The sequence below is a fragment of the Hyla sarda genome, unplaced genomic scaffold, assembly GCF_029499605.1.
Source record: "Hyla sarda isolate aHylSar1 unplaced genomic scaffold, aHylSar1.hap1 scaffold_153, whole genome shotgun sequence".
Taxonomy (NCBI): domain Eukaryota; kingdom Metazoa; phylum Chordata; class Amphibia; order Anura; family Hylidae; genus Hyla; species Hyla sarda.
Genome location: NW_026608165.1, coordinates 1 through 15,076, shown reverse-complemented (window position 1 = coordinate 15,076; position 15,076 = coordinate 1). Strand labels below are relative to the sequence as shown.

Below are 15,076 nucleotides of genomic sequence, written 5' to 3'. Positions count from 1 at the left end.
TTGGTCTATATTGATGCGGGACATAGACAGCCAGCTGATGACCAATCCATTAGTGCAATGGATGGCTGGAAGCATTTGTCTTTGCCTTTGCAATACCACAGAAGCAATGCATGGTCAATGTACAGCAATGACACACCTGTGTGAACAGCCAGGAGACCCCCCCCCCCCCCCCCCATGTTATGTTACATACTTACATAGTTAGTACGGTCGAAAAAAGACATATGTCCATCAAGTTCAACCAGGGAATTAAGGGGTAGGGGTGTGGCGCGATATTGGGGAAGGGATGAGATTTTATATTTCTTCATAAGCATTAATCTTATTTTGTCAATTAGGAACATTCAGCACCCACCCGCTATCAAGGCAGCTGCCTATCATGTCATGCCCTACCTGCACAGGTGTGCTGGCTACTCAAATGATCCAATTAAGGAGGCCATTTAGTCAGCAGCAGCAGAAGTCCTGTGCCTGGACGCTCCAACAGCGGCCAGACACAAGCAGAAGCAGAAGCAGCAGAAGCAGCAGCAGCACCACCTTTTGTTTTTTGGCTGCAGCAGCAGCAAGGCCCACAGGGCTGGCTAGCTGGCTAGCCAGCAAGCAGGTAGCAATGAAAGTAGGAATCTTTCTTTTTAACCCTGTAAGGGGGTGGTGCACTGTACCCGAAGATACTGCCATATCGGGTCAATGCATAGGGCGACGGAAGCAAGCTTCGAAATCGGCCCCCGTTCTCAAAAATCCATTTAATATATGGTCCCCAGATAGGGGACGTATCAGATATTAAACTGATAAGAACAGATACTACACTTGATCTTAGCCAAAAGGCCGAGAAGCGATAACCGTGAAAGGGGCGGGCCCAACAAGGTGCCCTTCATGGGCACTATCACTGCTTGCTGTCAGGGAGGCTGCCAGACAATTTTCCATGCACACTCTGGGCTGGGGGGCAGTCAACCACCAGTACACACAGCAGAACCTAAACCCATACCATTATTGCTAAGCAGCAAGACAGGGGCCCATTGCACTCCCACGGGGCCTTTTTAAATGCAATCCATAACCCGGATTTGCCAGGAACCCTTCTTACTCCTCCTACTTGCATGTGACACTGGGCTTAGGATCTGCATAGGAAACACACACACAAGCACACACCTACCTTTGTTGCCTGCAGATGCCTCCTTGGCTGTCCCCAAACGGTATCAAACCAACACCCACGGGAAGCTGTAAGCATAGAGGACATGCCTGCACCCCATTGGACTTACCTGTGTGGGTTAAATCCGGGTTATTTGACAACCTATGGCGGTGATGGTTCTGCTCAGGCAGAGCAGTGCTGATGCTCCTCATAAAGCTGTCGCTGCTGTGAAGGTTCTAGGTGACATCACAAATCCCTATGGTTACATACACAACAAAGCTGGGTTGTTGTTGTTTACACTCTGCAAGGCCTGTGGAAGTGAGTGACATCATAGCACTGTAGTTCTGAGGGTTCTAGATGGATGCAACAATCTCCTGTTGCTTCTATGAAGGCCATAATAGACGACATCACCAAACAGCTCCATAGTCACATACACAGCAAAGGAGAGATGTTGTTTACACCTAGTGATGTCAGTGGTATTGAGTGACATCACAGCACAGTGCTAAGGCTCCTGGGCCTGGACACAGCAGCGGCTGCAATATCTCAACGGAGAATACGTTTATATATATGTGTGTGTGTGCGCGTATATATATATATATATATATATATATATATATATATATATATATTTCTCCGCCGAAATCACTTTTAAACCCATTTCCACCTTTTTTCCCTTCTCTTCCTCTTACTTTTTTTTCACGTTTTTTTACGTTTTTCTCCTTTTCGCCTCTTTTCTGGGCGTATTATTCTTCTTTTTCTTCTTTTTTTTCGTCTAATGCATACCCCATCAGTGCAGCAATGCTTATTCAATACCGCCAGCAGATGGAGACACTGGGGGATAATTTTCTAAGGATTTATACTGATTTTTCCTGTCTGAATTTGTCGCACAGAAAGTTGCAGGCCAAATATGTGTGACATTTCTGCGACTTTAGCTTCTAGAGCATTTTTACAACATTATACATAGGTGCTGAATACATAAAAAGCGACTGTTCAGCGACAGACAAGTCGCATCGGCTGAAAGTAGGCCAGAATGTCAGTCCATGTTGGAGCAGGTTTAGATACAGTCTAAAGTATAGATCTCAAAGTCTGTGCACAGAATTTAGCAAGGGCCTCGCACCTTCTGATGCATCAGGTAGGTGCACAATAGCATAGCCTAACCCTCTGTACTTTGGTCTATATTGATGCGGGACATAGACAGCCAGCTGATGACCAATCCATTAGTGCAATGGATGGCTGGAAGCATTTGTCTTTGCCTTTGCAATACCACAGAAGCAATGCATGGTCAATGTACAGCAATGACACACCTGTGTGAACAGCCAGGAGACCCCCCCCCCCCCCCCCCCATGTTATGTTACATAGTTACATAGTTAGTACGGTCGAAAAAAGACATATGTCCATCAAGTTCAACCAGGGAATTAAGGGGTAGGGGCGTGGCGCGATATTGGGGAAGGGATGAGATTTTATATTTCTTCATAAGCATTAATCTTATTTTGTCAATTAGGAACATTCAGCACCCACCCGCTATCAAGGCAGCTGCCTATCATGTCATGCCCTACCTGCACAGGTGTGCTGGCTACTCAAATGATCCAATTAAGGAGGCCATTTAGTCAGCAGCAGCAGAAGTCCTGTGCCTGGACGCTCCAACAGCGGCCAGACACAAGCAGAAGCAGAAGCAGCAGAAGCAGCAGCAGCACCACCTTTTGTTTTTTGGCTGCAGCAGCAGCAAGGCCCACAGGGCTGGCTAGCTGGCTAGCCAGCAAGCAGGTAGCAATGAAAGTAGGAATCTTTCTTTTTAACCCTGTAAGGGGGTGGTGCACTGTACCCGAAGATACTGCCATATCGGGTCAATGCATAGGGCGACGGAAGCAAGCTTCGAAATCGGCCCCCGTTCTCAAAAATCCATTTAATATATGGTCCCCAGATAGGGGACGTATCAGATATTAAACTGATAAGAACAGATACTACACTTGATCTTAGCCAAAAGGCCGAGAAGCGATAACCGTGAAAGGGGCGGGCCCAACAAGGTGCCCTTCATGGGCACTATCACTGCTTGCTGTCAGGGAGGCTGCCAGACAATTTTCCATGCACACTCTGGGCTGGGGGGCAGTCAACCACCAGTACACACAGCAGAACCTAAACCCATACCATTATTGCTAAGCAGCAAGACAGGGGCCCATTGCACTCCCACGGGGCCTTTTTAAATGCAATCCATAACCCGGATTTGCCAGGAACCCTTCTTACTCCTCCTACTTGCATGTGACACTGGGCTTAGGATCTGCATAGGAAACACACACACAAGCACACACCTACCTTTGTTGCCTGCAGATGCCTCCTTGGCTGTCCCCAAACGGTATCAAACCAACACCCACGGGAAGCTGTAAGCATAGAAGACATGCCTGCACCCCATTGGACTTACCTGTGTGGGTTAAATCCGGGTTATTTGACAACCTATGGCGGTGATGGTTCTGCTCAGGCAGAGCAGTGCTGATGCTCCTCATAAAGCTGTCGCTGCTGTGAAGGTTCTAGGTGACATCACAAATCCCTATGGTTACATACACAACAAAGCTGGGTTGTTGTTGTTTACACTCTGCAAGGCCTGTGGAAGTGAGTGACATCATAGCACTGTAGTTCTGAGGGTTCTAGATGGATGCAACAATCTCCTGTTGCTTCTATGAAGGCCATAATAGACGACATCACCAAACAGCTCCATAGTCACATACACAGCAAAGGAGAGATGTTGTTTACACCTAGTGATGTCAGTGGTATTGAGTGACATCACAGCACAGTGCTAAGGCTCCTGGGCCTGGACACAGCAGCGGCTGCAATATCTCAACGGAGAATACGTTTATATATATGTGTGTGTGTGCGCGTATATATATATATATATATATATATATATATATATTTCTCCGCCGAAATCACTTTTAAACCCATTTCCACCTTTTTTTCCCTTCTCTTCCTCTTACTTTTTTTTCACGTTTTTTTACGTTTTTCTCCTTTTCGCCTCTTTTCTGGGCGTATTATTCTTCTTTTTCTTCTTTTTTTTCGTCTAATGCATACCCCATCAGTGCAGCAATGCTTATTCAATACCGCCAGCAGATGGAGACACTGGGGGATAATTTTCTAAGGATTTATACTGATTTTTCCTGTCTGAATTTGTCGCACAGAAAGTTGCAGGCCAAATATGTGTGACATTTCTGCGACTTTAGCTTCTAGAGCATTTTTACAACATTATACATAGGTGCTGAATACATAAAAAGCGACTGTTCAGCGACAGACAAGTCGCATCGGCTGAAAGTAGGCCAGAATGTCAGTCCATGTTGGAGCAGGTTTAGATACAGTCTAAAGTATAGATCTCAAAGTCTGTGCACAGAATTTAGCAAGGGCCTCGCACCTTCTGATGCATCAGGTAGGTGCACAATAGCATAGCCTAACCCTCTGTACTTTGGTCTATATTGATGCGGGACATAGACAGCCAGCTGATGACCAATCCATTAGTGCAATGGATGGCTGGAAGCATTTGTCTTTGCCTTTGCAATACCACAGAAGCAATGCATGGTCAATGTACAGCAATGACACACCTGTGTGAACAGCCAGGAGACCCCCCCCCCCCCCCCATGTTATGTTACATAGTTACATAGTTAGTACGGTCGAAAAAAGACATATGTCCATCAAGTTCAACCAGGGAATTAAGGGGTAGGGGTGTGGCGCGATATTGGGGAAGGGATGAGATTTTATATTTCTTCATAAGCATTAATCTTATTTTGTCAATTAGGAACATTCAGCACCCACCCGCTATCAAGGCAGCTGCCTATCATGTCATGCCCTACCTGCACAGGTGTGCTGGCTACTCAAATGATCCAATTAAGGAGGCCATTTAGTCAGCAGCAGCAGAAGTCCTGTGCCTGGACGCTCCAACAGCGGCCAGACACAAGCAGAAGCAGAAGCAGCAGAAGCAGCAGCAGCACCACCTTTTGTTTTTTGGCTGCAGCAGCAGCAAGGCCCACAGGGCTGGCTAGCTGGCTAGCCAGCAAGCAGGTAGCAATGAAAGTAGGAATCTTTCTTTTTAACCCTGTAAGGGGGTGGTGCACTGTACCCGAAGATACTGCCATATCGGGTCAATGCATAGGGCGACGGAAGCAAGCTTCGAAATCGGCCCCCGTTCTCAAAAATCCATTTAATATATGGTCCCCAGATAGGGGACGTATCAGATATTAAACTGATAAGAACAGATACTACACTTGATCTTAGCCAAAAGGCCGAGAAGCGATAACCGTGAAAGGGGCGGGCCCAACAAGGTGCCCTTCATGGGCACTATCACTGCTTGCTGTCAGGGAGGCTGCCAGACAATTTTCCATGCACACTCTGGGCTGGGGGGCAGTCAACCACCAGTACACACAGCAGAACCTAAACCCATACCATTATTGCTAAGCAGCAAGACAGGGGCCCATTGCACTCCCACGGGGCCTTTTTAAATGCAATCCATAACCCGGATTTGCCAGGAACCCTTCTTACTCCTCCTACTTGCATGTGACACTGGGCTTAGGATCTGCATAGGAAACACACACACAAGCACACACCTACCTTTGTTGCCTGCAGATGCCTCCTTGGCTGTCCCCAAACGGTATCAAACCAACACCCACGGGAAGCTGTAAGCATAGAGGACATGCCTGCACCCCATTGGACTTACCTGTGTGGGTTAAATCCGGGTTATTTGACAACCTATGGCGGTGATGGTTCTGCTCAGGCAGAGCAGTGCTGATGCTCCTCATAAAGCTGTCGCTGCTGTGAAGGTTCTAGGTGACATCACAAATCCCTATGGTTACATACACAACAAAGCTGGGTTGTTGTTGTTTACACTCTGCAAGGCCTGTGGAAGTGAGTGACATCATAGCACTGTAGTTCTGAGGGTTCTAGATGGATGCAACAATCTCCTGTTGCTTCTATGAAGGCCATAATAGACGACATCACCAAACAGCTCCATAGTCACATACACAGCAAAGGAGAGATGTTGTTTACACCTAGTGATGTCAGTGGTATTGAGTGACATCACAGCACAGTGCTAAGGCTCCTGGGCCTGGACACAGCAGCGGCTGCAATATCTCAACGGAGAATACGTTTATATATATGTGTGTGTGCGCGCGTATATATATATATATATATATATATATATATATATATATATTTCTCCGCCGAAATCACTTTTAAACCCATTTCCACCTTTTTTTCCCTTCTCTTCCTCTTACTTTTTTTTCACGTTTTTTTACGTTTTTCTCCTTTTCGCCTCTTTTCTGGGCGTATTATTCTTCTTTTTCTTCTTTTTTTTCGTCTAATGCATACCCCATCAGTGCAGCAATGCTTATTCAATACCGCCAGCAGATGGAGACACTGGGGGATAATTTTCTAAGGATTTATACTGATTTTTCCTGTCTGAATTTGTCGCACAGAAAGTTGCAGGCCAAATATGTGTGACATTTCTGCGACTTTAGCTTCTAGAGCATTTTTACAACATTATACATAGGTGCTGAATACATAAAAAGCGACTGTTCAGCGACAGACAAGTCGCATCGGCTGAAAGTAGGCCAGAATGTCAGTCCATGTTGGAGCAGGTTTAGATACAGTCTAAAGTATAGATCTCAAAGTCTGTGCACAGAATTTAGCAAGGGCCTCGCACCTTCTGATGCATCAGGTAGGTGCACAATAGCATAGCCTAACCCTCTGTACTTTGGTCTATATTGATGCGGGACATAGACAGCCAGCTGATGACCAATCCATTAGTGCAATGGATGGCTGGAAGCATTTGTCTTTGCCTTTGCAATACCACAGAAGCAATGCATGGTCAATGTACAGCAATGACACACCTGTGTGAACAGCCAGGAGACCCCCCCCCCCCCCCCCCATGTTATGTTACATACTTACATAGTTAGTACGGTCGAAAAAAGACATATGTCCATCAAGTTCAACCAGGGAATTAAGGGGTAGGGGTGTGGCGCGATATTGGGGAAGGGATGAGATTTTATATTTCTTCATAAGCATTAATCTTATTTTGTCAATTAGGAACATTCAGCACCCACCCGCTATCAAGGCAGCTGCCTATCATGTCATGCCCTACCTGCACAGGTGTGCTGGCTACTCAAATGATCCAATTAAGGAGGCCATTTAGTCAGCAGCAGCAGAAGTCCTGTGCCTGGACGCTCCAACAGCGGCCAGACACAAGCAGAAGCAGAAGCAGCAGAAGCAGCAGCAGCACCACCTTTTGTTTTTTGGCTGCAGCAGCAGCAAGGCCCACAGGGCTGGCTAGCTGGCTAGCCAGCAAGCAGGTAGCAATGAAAGTAGGAATCTTTCTTTTTAACCCTGTAAGGGGGTGGTGCACTGTACCCGAAGATACTGCCATATCGGGTCAATGCATAGGGCGACGGAAGCAAGCTTCGAAATCGGCCCCCGTTCTCAAAAATCCATTTAATATATGGTCCCCAGATAGGGGACGTATCAGATATTAAACTGATAAGAACAGATACTACACTTGATCTTAGCCAAAAGGCCGAGAAGCGATAACCGTGAAAGGGGCGGGCCCAACAAGGTGCCCTTCATGGGCACTATCACTGCTTGCTGTCAGGGAGGCTGCCAGACAATTTTCCATGCACACTCTGGGCTGGGGGGCAGTCAACCACCAGTACACACAGCAGAACCTAAACCCATACCATTATTGCTAAGCAGCAAGACAGGGGCCCATTGCACTCCCACGGGGCCTTTTTAAATGCAATCCATAACCCGGATTTGCCAGGAACCCTTCTTACTCCTCCTACTTGCATGTGACACTGGGCTTAGGATCTGCATAGGAAACACACACACAAGCACACACCTACCTTTGTTGCCTGCAGATGCCTCCTTGGCTGTCCCCAAACGGTATCAAACCAACACCCACGGGAAGCTGTAAGCATAGAGGACATGCCTGCACCCCATTGGACTTACCTGTGTGGGTTAAATCCGGGTTATTTGACAACCTATGGCGGTGATGGTTCTGCTCAGGCAGAGCAGTGCTGATGCTCCTCATAAAGCTGTCGCTGCTGTGAAGGTTCTAGGTGACATCACAAATCCCTATGGTTACATACACAACAAAGCTGGGTTGTTGTTGTTTACACTCTGCAAGGCCTGTGGAAGTGAGTGACATCATAGCACTGTAGTTCTGAGGGTTCTAGATGGATGCAACAATCTCCTGTTGCTTCTATGAAGGCCATAATAGACGACATCACCAAACAGCTCCATAGTCACATACACAGCAAAGGAGAGATGTTGTTTACACCTAGTGATGTCAGTGGTATTGAGTGACATCACAGCACAGTGCTAAGGCTCCTGGGCCTGGACACAGCAGCGGCTGCAATATCTCAACGGAGAATACGTTTATATATATGTGTGTGTGTGCGCGTATATATATATATATATATATATATATATATATATATATATATTTCTCCGCCGAAATCACTTTTAAACCCATTTCCACCTTTTTTCCCTTCTCTTCCTCTTACTTTTTTTTCACGTTTTTTTACGTTTTTCTCCTTTTCGCCTCTTTTCTGGGCGTATTATTCTTCTTTTTCTTCTTTTTTTTCGTCTAATGCATACCCCATCAGTGCAGCAATGCTTATTCAATACCGCCAGCAGATGGAGACACTGGGGGATAATTTTCTAAGGATTTATACTGATTTTTCCTGTCTGAATTTGTCGCACAGAAAGTTGCAGGCCAAATATGTGTGACATTTCTGCGACTTTAGCTTCTAGAGCATTTTTACAACATTATACATAGGTGCTGAATACATAAAAAGCGACTGTTCAGCGACAGACAAGTCGCATCGGCTGAAAGTAGGCCAGAATGTCAGTCCATGTTGGAGCAGGTTTAGATACAGTCTAAAGTATAGATCTCAAAGTCTGTGCACAGAATTTAGCAAGGGCCTCGCACCTTCTGATGCATCAGGTAGGTGCACAATAGCATAGCCTAACCCTCTGTACTTTGGTCTATATTGATGCGGGACATAGACAGCCAGCTGATGACCAATCCATTAGTGCAATGGATGGCTGGAAGCATTTGTCTTTGCCTTTGCAATACCACAGAAGCAATGCATGGTCAATGTACAGCAATGACACACCTGTGTGAACAGCCAGGAGACCCCCCCCCCCCCCCATGTTATGTTACATAGTTACATAGTTAGTACGGTCGAAAAAAGACATATGTCCATCAAGTTCAACCAGGGAATTAAGGGGTAGGGGTGTGGCGCGATATTGGGGAAGGGATGAGATTTTATATTTCTTCATAAGCATTAATCTTATTTTGTCAATTAGGAACATTCAGCACCCACCCGCTATCAAGGCAGCTGCCTATCATGTCATGCCCTACCTGCACAGGTGTGCTGGCTACTCAAATGATCCAATTAAGGAGGCCATTTAGTCAGCAGCAGCAGAAGTCCTGTGCCTGGACGCTCCAACAGCGGCCAGACACAAGCAGAAGCAGAAGCAGCAGAAGCAGCAGCAGCACCACCTTTTGTTTTTTGGCTGCAGCAGCAGCAAGGCCCACAGGGCTGGCTAGCTGGCTAGCCAGCAAGCAGGTAGCAATGAAAGTAGGAATCTTTCTTTTTAACCCTGTAAGGGGGTGGTGCACTGTACCCGAAGATACTGCCATATCGGGTCAATGCATAGGGCGACGGAAGCAAGCTTCGAAATCGGCCCCCGTTCTCAAAAATCCATTTAATATATGGTCCCCAGATAGGGGACGTATCAGATATTAAACTGATAAGAACAGATACTACACTTGATCTTAGCCAAAAGGCCGAGAAGCGATAACCGTGAAAGGGGCGGGCCCAACAAGGTGCCCTTCATGGGCACTATCACTGCTTGCTGTCAGGGAGGCTGCCAGACAATTTTCCATGCACACTCTGGGCTGGGGGGCAGTCAACCACCAGTACACACAGCAGAACCTAAACCCATACCATTATTGCTAAGCAGCAAGACAGGGGCCCATTGCACTCCCACGGGGCCTTTTTAAATGCAATCCATAACCCGGATTTGCCAGGAACCCTTCTTACTCCTCCTACTTGCATGTGACACTGGGCTTAGGATCTGCATAGGAAACACACACACAAGCACACACCTACCTTTGTTGCCTGCAGATGCCTCCTTGGCTGTCCCCAAACGGTATCAAACCAACACCCACGGGAAGCTGTAAGCATAGAGGACATGCCTGCACCCCATTGGACTTACCTGTGTGGGTTAAATCCGGGTTATTTGACAACCTATGGCGGTGATGGTTCTGCTCAGGCAGAGCAGTGCTGATGCTCCTCATAAAGCTGTCGCTGCTGTGAAGGTTCTAGGTGACATCACAAATCCCTATGGTTACATACACAACAAAGCTGGGTTGTTGTTGTTTACACTCTGCAAGGCCTGTGGAAGTGAGTGACATCATAGCACTGTAGTTCTGAGGGTTCTAGATGGATGCAACAATCTCCTGTTGCTTCTATGAAGGCCATAATAGACGACATCACCAAACAGCTCCATAGTCACATACACAGCAAAGGAGAGATGTTGTTTACACCTAGTGATGTCAGTGGTATTGAGTGACATCACAGCACAGTGCTAAGGCTCCTGGGCCTGGACACAGCAGCGGCTGCAATATCTCAACGGAGAATACGTTTATATATATGTGTGTGTGTGCGCGTATATATATATATATATATATATATATATATATATATATATATTTCTCCGCCGAAATCACTTTTAAACCCATTTCCACCTTTTTTTCCCTTCTCTTCCTCTTACTTTTTTTTCACGTTTTTTTACGTTTTTCTCCTTTTCGCCTCTTTTCTGGGCGTATTATTCTTCTTTTTCTTCTTTTTTTTCATCTAATGCATACCCCATCAGTGCAGCAATGCTTATTCAATACCGCCAGCAGATGGAGACACTGGGGGATAATTTTCTAAGGATTTATACTGATTTTTCCTGTCTGAATTTGTCGCACAGAAAGTTGCAGGCCAAATATGTGTGACATTTCTGCGACTTTAGCTTCTAGAGCATTTTTACAACATTATACATAGGTGCTGAATACATAAAAAGCGACTGTTCAGCGACAGACAAGTCGCATCGGCTGAAAGTAGGCCAGAATGTCAGTCCATGTTGGAGCAGGTTTAGATACAGTCTAAAGTATAGATCTCAAAGTCTGTGCACAGAATTTAGCAAGGGCCTCGCACCTTCTGATGCATCAGGTAGGTGCACAATAGCATAGCCTAACCCTCTGTACTTTGGTCTATATTGATGCGGGACATAGACAGCCAGCTGATGACCAATCCATTAGTGCAATGGATGGCTGGAAGCATTTGTCTTTGCCTTTGCAATACCACAGAAGCAATGCATGGTCAATGTACAGCAATGACACACCTGTGTGAACAGCCAGGAGACCCCCCCCCCCCCCATGTTATGTTACATAGTTACATAGTTAGTACGGTCGAAAAAAGACATATGTCCATCAAGTTCAACCAGGGAATTAAGGGGTAGGGGTGTGGCGCGATATTGGGGAAGGGATGAGATTTTATATTTCTTCATAAGCATTAATCTTATTTTGTCAATTAGGAACATTCAGCACCCACCCGCTATCAAGGCAGCTGCCTATCATGTCATGCCCTACCTGCACAGGTGTGCTGGCTACTCAAATGATCCAATTAAGGAGGCCATTTAGTCAGCAGCAGCAGAAGTCCTGTGCCTGGACGCTCCAACAGCGGCCAGACACAAGCAGAAGCAGAAGCAGCAGAAGCAGCAGCAGCACCACCTTTTGTTTTTTGGCTGCAGCAGCAGCAGCAAGGCCCACAGGGCTGGCTAGCTGGCTAGCCAGCAAGCAGGTAGCAATGAAAGTAGGAATCTTTCTTTTTAACCCTGTAAGGGGGTGGTGCACTGTACCCGAAGATACTGCCATATCGGGTCAATGCATAGGGCGACGGAAGCAAGCTTCGAAATCGGCCCCCGTTCTCAAAAATCCATTTAATATATGGTCCCCAGATAGGGGACGTATCAGATATTAAACTGATAAGAACAGATACTACACTTGATCTTAGCCAAAAGGCCGAGAAGCGATGAACCGTGAAAGGGGCGGGCCCAACAAGGTGCCCTTCATGGGCACTATCACTGCTTGCTGTCAGGGAGGCTGCCAGACAATTTTCCATGCACACTCTGGGCTGGGGGGCAGTCAACCACCAGTACACACAGCAGAACCTAAACCCATACCATTATTGCTAAGCAGCAAGACAGGGGCCCATTGCACTCCCACGGGGCCTTTTTAAATGCAATCCATAACCCGGATTTGCCAGGAACCCTTCTTACTCCTCCTACTTGCATGTGACACTGGGCTTAGGATCTGCATAGGAAACACACACACAAGCACACACCTACCTTTGTTGCCTGCAGATGCCTCCTTGGCTGTCCCCAAACGGTATCAAACCAACACCCACGGGAAGCTGTAAGCATAGAGGACATGCCTGCACCCCATTGGACTTACCTGTGTGGGTTAAATCCGGGTTATTTGACAACCTATGGCGGTGATGGTTCTGCTCAGGCAGAGCAGTGCTGATGCTCCTCATAAAGCTGTCGCTGCTGTGAAGGTTCTAGGTGACATCACAAATCCCTATGGTTACATACACAACAAAGCTGGGTTGTTGTTGTTTACACTCTGCAAGGCCTGTGGAAGTGAGTGACATCATAGCACTGTAGTTCTGAGGGTTCTAGATGGATGCAACAATCTCCTGTTGCTTCTATGAAGGCCATAATAGACGACATCACCAAACAGCTCCATAGTCACATACACAGCAAAGGAGAGATGTTGTTTACACCTAGTGATGTCAGTGGTATTGAGTGACATCACAGCACAGTGCTAAGGCTCCTGGGCCTGGACACAGCAGCGGCTGCAATATCTCAACGGAGAATACGTTTATATATATGTGTGTGTGTGCGCGTATATATATATATATATATATATATATATATATATATATATATATTTCTCCGCCGAAATCACTTTTAAACCCATTTCCACCTTTTTTTCCCTTCTCTTCCTCTTACTTTTTTTTCACGTTTTTTTACGTTTTTCTCCTTTTCGCCTCTTTTCTGGGCGTATTATTCTTCTTTTTCTTCTTTTTTTTCGTCTAATGCATACCCCATCAGTGCAGCAATGCTTATTCAATACCGCCAGCAGATGGAGACACTGGGGGATAATTTTCTAAGGATTTATACTGATTTTTCCTGTCTGAATTTGTCGCACAGAAAGTTGCAGGCCAAATATGTGTGACATTTCTGCGACTTTAGCTTCTAGAGCATTTTTACAACATTATACATAGGTGCTGAATACATAAAAAGCGACTGTTCAGCGACAGACAAGTCGCATCGGCTGAAAGTAGGCCAGAATGTCAGTCCATGTTGGAGCAGGTTTAGATACAGTCTAAAGTATAGATCTCAAAGTCTGTGCACAGAATTTAGCAAGGGCCTCGCACCTTCTGATGCATCAGGTAGGTGCACAATAGCATAGCCTAACCCTCTGTACTTTGGTCTATATTGATGCGGGACATAGACAGCCAGCTGATGACCAATCCATTAGTGCAATGGATGGCTGGAAGCATTTGTCTTTGCCTTTGCAATACCACAGAAGCAATGCATGGTCAATGTACAGCAATGACACACCTGTGTGAACAGCCAGGAGACCCCCCCCCCCCCCCATGTTATGTTACATAGTTACATAGTTAGTACGGTCGAAAAAAGACATATGTCCATCAAGTTCAACCAGGGAATTAAGGGGTAGGGGTGTGGCGCGATATTGGGGAAGGGATGAGATTTTATATTTCTTCATAAGCATTAATCTTATTTTGTCAATTAGGAACATTCAGCACCCACCCGCTATCAAGGCAGCTGCCTATCATGTCATGCCCTACCTGCACAGGTGTGCTGGCTACTCAAATGATCCAATTAAGGAGGCCATTTAGTCAGCAGCAGCAGAAGTCCTGTGCCTGGACGCTCCAACAGCGGCCAGACACAAGCAGAAGCAGAAGCAGCAGAAGCAGCAGCAGCACCACCTTTTGTTTTTTGGCTGCAGCAGCAGCAGCAAGGCCCACAGGGCTGGCTAGCTGGCTAGCCAGCAAGCAGGTAGCAATGAAAGTAGGAATCTTTCTTTTTAACCCTGTAAGGGGGTGGTGCACTGTACCCGAAGATACTGCCATATCGGGTCAATGCATAGGGCGACGGAAGCAAGCTTCGAAATCGGCCCCCGTTCTCAAAAATCCATTTAATATATGGTCCCCAGATAGGGGACGTATCAGATATTAAACTGATAAGAACAGATACTACACTTGATCTTAGCCAAAAGGCCGAGAAGCGATGAACCGTGAAAGGGGCGGGCCCAACAAGGTGCCCTTCATGGGCACTATCACTGCTTGCTGTCAGGGAGGCTGCCAGACAATTTTCCATGCACACTCTGGGCTGGGGGGCAGTCAACCACCAGTACACACAGCAGAACCTAAACCCATACCATTATTGCTAAGCAGCAAGACAGGGGCCCATTGCACTCCCACGGGGCCTTTTTAAATGCAATCCATAACCCGGATTTGCCAGGAACCCTTCTTACTCCTCCTACTTGCATGTGACACTGGGCTTAGGATCTGCATAGGAAACACACACACAAGCACACACCTACCTTTGTTGCCTGCAGATGCCTCCTTGGCTGTCCCCAAACGGTATCAAACCAACACCCACGGGAAGCTGTAAGCATAGAGGACATGCCTGCACCCCATTGGACTTACCTGTGTGGGTTAAATCCGGGTTATTTGACAACCTATGGCGGTGATGGTTCTGCTCAGGCAGAGCAGTGCTGATGCTCCTCATAAAGCTGTCGCTGCTGTGAAGGTTCTAGGTGACATCACAAATCCCTATGGTTAC

At 46.5% G+C, this 15,076-nt stretch overlaps 7 non-coding genes across 7 annotated transcripts; all 7 read right to left on the bottom strand.

Annotated features, from left to right (window-relative positions):
• Nucleotides 1-637: 637 nt before the first annotated feature.
• On the bottom strand, nucleotides 638-828 carry LOC130309475 (U2 spliceosomal RNA). Its single transcript, XR_008858140.1, has one exon. It is a non-coding gene; the product is annotated as a U2 spliceosomal RNA (small nuclear RNA).
• Nucleotides 829-2,923: 2,095 nt separating this feature from the next.
• LOC130309463 (U2 spliceosomal RNA) lies at nucleotides 2,924-3,114 on the bottom strand. The gene has a single exon (XR_008858128.1). It is a non-coding gene; the product is annotated as a U2 spliceosomal RNA (small nuclear RNA).
• Nucleotides 3,115-5,197: 2,083 nt separating this feature from the next.
• On the bottom strand, nucleotides 5,198-5,388 carry LOC130309451 (U2 spliceosomal RNA). The gene has a single exon (XR_008858117.1). It is a non-coding gene; the product is annotated as a U2 spliceosomal RNA (small nuclear RNA).
• A 2,091-nt stretch (nucleotides 5,389-7,479) lies between these two features.
• On the bottom strand, nucleotides 7,480-7,670 carry LOC130309440 (U2 spliceosomal RNA). Its single transcript, XR_008858106.1, has one exon. It is a non-coding gene; the product is annotated as a U2 spliceosomal RNA (small nuclear RNA).
• A 2,089-nt stretch (nucleotides 7,671-9,759) lies between these two features.
• LOC130309427 (U2 spliceosomal RNA) lies at nucleotides 9,760-9,950 on the bottom strand. Its single transcript, XR_008858095.1, has one exon. It is a non-coding gene; the product is annotated as a U2 spliceosomal RNA (small nuclear RNA).
• A 2,092-nt stretch (nucleotides 9,951-12,042) lies between these two features.
• Nucleotides 12,043-12,233, bottom strand: LOC130309415 (U2 spliceosomal RNA). Its single transcript, XR_008858084.1, has one exon. It is a non-coding gene; the product is annotated as a U2 spliceosomal RNA (small nuclear RNA).
• A 2,096-nt stretch (nucleotides 12,234-14,329) lies between these two features.
• On the bottom strand, nucleotides 14,330-14,520 carry LOC130309630 (U2 spliceosomal RNA). Its single transcript, XR_008858276.1, has one exon. It is a non-coding gene; the product is annotated as a U2 spliceosomal RNA (small nuclear RNA).
• Nucleotides 14,521-15,076: the final 556 nt, after the last annotated feature.